Below are 3,877 nucleotides of genomic sequence, written 5' to 3' on the forward strand. Positions count from 1 at the left end.
TTTTTTACAAATAGACCCAATCTCAGCTGAAACAGGATAGAATCAGCTAGACGTAGATACATTTGATTTCGCGCTAAGAAAAAACAAAACGTTCAGGGACGTCTTATGAGTATAAAGTTCTTATAATCATGAATGTAATTTTGACGATTGTAATGTTCTTGTGAACCGCATTAAAGCCAAATTTTTTATAAAGCCTAATACACAGAGAGGCCAGCATAATCAATAGAATGTTGGAATGTAAGTTTAAGGAGGAGACATCGTTTATGAAAAATATAGAAAATTGAAGATCGAAAACTACGTTCACCGCGGATTTCGTTGTAAATGTGGAAAGTCTTCTGAAATGCCTTGAATTTCATGAAAAGGAACAATTTGGAAAACACAAAGATGACACTCTAAGGAATGTCATTTTCTGTTGTTTTTATTTCAATAAACGTTGAGTAAAACATCAGTGCCCTTAAACATAATGATAAGGCGAAAATGACCGAAACTGCGCTCCTGGAAACAACTGTCTCGTATAATGTGTAAGTAATTGGTCTATTTAACAGCTTGAGACTTCGACGTTAGCAATGGTGTTTCGAAATAAATCCTGTAACACAAGGTTTTTTAACAAATGTGTGCTTAATTTAGATGAATGCAGGGCCAATTCCTTCTTGACTGGCTTCCAATACGTCTGGAAATATTTTAGACATGACCGACCGGAAAGAGCTAGGGAAATCAATTAAATCATTTAGTTTTCGTTTTAGAAAATATATTCATTCTTGGAAATCCTAGTATGTTCTATGTGCATGTTAAATTGCCAGATGAATATAAATGTTTAAAAAAAGACTCAATCTTATTTATTCAGGAAATGTACAAAGGCCCGAAAAAATGCTTAATTTAAATTGATACTGCTGATGGTTGCAAAATTGTATTTAACTCTAAAATGTCTCTATGGAAAGAAAATAGACTCCGCTAGACGTAGATACCTTTGATTTGGCGCTAAGCTGAAAGGAACGCCCAGGGCAGCACTATGAGTACAAAGCTCTCATAATCATAAATGTAAAGTGCCCATCGTAATAGATTCGTAAAATAATGAAATTTTCCCGTATTGAAACGAAATTGTAACAAGATCTATTTCAGAGAGAAAGGACATAGAGAGGCTAGTATTATTAAGAGAATATTAGAATTTCCGTTAGGAGGGGACACAGTTTATGAAACATAAAGGAAACTGAAGATCGAAAACTACAGTGGCATTTCGTTGTAAATGTGAAAACTCCTTTGAAATGGCGTTGGTAATGTTGAAAGCAATTTCATGAAATGAAACAATTTAGAAACTTCGAAAATCATAACAAAAAGATGCTACTCCTAGGAATGCCATTTTCAACTGTTTTCGTTCAATAAACGTTGAGTGAAACATCGGTTTGATGACACTAAATTTTGAGGCGAAAATGACTAGTAAGAACTGTCTGAAAACCACATTTGCAACCACCTCTTCATTTATCCGTATTTTGCACTTAAAGACTTTCATTTTGATCATCAGATTTTCATCTTTCTACTCAGCAAAACAATAAAACAAAAGGTTGTATTTCCTGTCTTGCTTCTCTAAAATTAATGATTTACTGTCCAATTCATCCATTTTTCATTTTCATGGTTTTTGTCGGAACAGAATTTTTCTCTATTTTCTAATTACTGATCCTGAAAACTAACAACAGCCTCCAGCTCATGAACCTAAGACTTTAACTCTGACATTTCACTTTTTGTATCACCAACTTCAGAATTTATTTCATCAACTGCATTTTAGAGATTCTAGAACTCGTAAAAATGTTTTGTCTAGTTTTGCTATTCTTATCCCCATTAATCTATCATATTCTTCAAATATGTCCTTAATTTCTGATTTGAACTTTTAGACTTTTCTCTTTTTCTCTTTTTTTTTTTTATCTTATCTTATTTTTCTCTTGGTCTCTTTCAAAACATTTTTTATTTCTGGCTAATTCTATCCCTTTTAGGTCACAGTAAAACAGTTTAAATTTCGAAAATTTATTCATTCCCCCTCTTCTAGTTCCTCCTCTTCTAGTATAGACCGTAAGCAAAGTATTACAGCGCCTCTCGTGGATATACTCGGAGATAAATGGTCTTATGACTTGAACAAATTTAGTGTTGTCAGTGGAGTAGGAAATAATTAGCTGAGATTGTACAGACACTTTAAAACAGAATATAAGGTAGAACCATATTGTAAAATTAGAAAGTCCTATCCTAATTTGAATTTTCAAAGTTTAAATGTGACGGTGCAGCAATACGCAACAAGAAGGTAAATACAGTAGTGTTTAATCCTTTCATTTTTTTATTAAAATATAGGAAATATTTGAGCCTCGCCATGAGAAAACCAACATAGTGCGTTTGCAATCAGCATGGATCCAGATCAGCCTGCGCATCCGCACAGTCTGGTCAGGATCCATACTGTTCGCTAACAGTTTCTCTAATTGCAATAGGCTTTGAAAGCGAACAGTATGAATCCTGACCAGACTGCGCGGATGCGCAGGCTGGTTTGGATCCATGCTGGTCGCAAACGCACTGTGTTGGTTTTCTCATGGTGCGGCTCATTTTATCCTGTCATTAAATCAATATTGTTGTTTTTATGTGTAAATATTGGTTTCCAAATTTAAAAGTTATTAAAAATGAAATTAAGTAAATTTAAAATGAAGAAATAAATCATATAAAAATTTATAAGAATTAACGAAATGTAAATAAAGTGACAAAAAGTACATTAATCCGAACGTAAATTTGTTCAATACGTTCATTTTGCCTTAAAAATGCAACGCTTATATAGTATTTTCTTTGAGCGGGTTACATTAAAAAACGTTCTTTTTAACAACTACAGACTTTGAAATATAGCTGAAAAGAAGTATAGAATTTGTGAACATATGAAAATACAGTACAGAATTTGAGAAAAAGTAGGAAGATACAGTATACAGTGGAGAAAACTACAACTCGAAGGCCTTAGCAAAATATTTGACTTTCGAATGTCGAATAACCGCAACCTCTTTAACATTAATAGTGTTATTTCCGTATACGATGATGTTTTGTAATGAAAGAAATATTTTCCCACATCTTCAGGGAACTCATTTTAGCATTATAATTTTCCAACATCTTAAGGGAAATCATACTAGCACTATCGTATCCGTCATTTTGAATCTTGTTTGTCAAAGGTTTTAGCATTTCCAGACCACGTGATCTAAGAGCGGCCGTACGTTTGGTGACTGGTCAATTTAGTTCCTTCTTTATTTCATATAAAAAGTGAAATCTTGAGACCTCATTTTCAGTACTTAAGAGCATTTCAATGATATTAAAACAATATGTAGTCATTTAGTAAAATATATCTTCTTATCAATAAAATATTGACATGTTATGTGACATATAAGAAAAATAATCTGTTCTGAAAAACATCACCCTCTAAAAATGCTCAGGACCTATGAAAATAGCCGTTTAGCAATTACGCTTATATAGACATTTTCTGAATGAATGAGATACTAAAACCTGGAAATTCACAATAAAAATGGTCTAGATCTTTTCTCAATGCAATAAGTGATAAAACTTAAGCCAAAAATATAACTGCCACATCCTCATATGACTCATTTAACTAGATTCCATCAGCAGCATGGAACTACATTTCGTAATGCTGAGTAGTCACTTCCTGTTTGGGGTAATCAGTCCTATTTCTTTATCCAGCCCAACTTTCCTTTCCATTTGCGAGATATTATAGAGTAGAAAGGAAAGTTTGGCGGGAAAAAGAAATAACAATATATAGCCTAACTGATATAATATCACATGTATCAGAAAGAAAACAATTTAAGAAGATATATTTCCTTACAATTGCCCAATTTCCGAATCGACAGCTTAT

Source organism: Mercenaria mercenaria, chromosome 6 (genome assembly GCF_021730395.1).
Source record: "Mercenaria mercenaria strain notata chromosome 6, MADL_Memer_1, whole genome shotgun sequence".
Taxonomy (NCBI): Eukaryota; Metazoa; Mollusca; class Bivalvia; order Venerida; family Veneridae; genus Mercenaria; species Mercenaria mercenaria.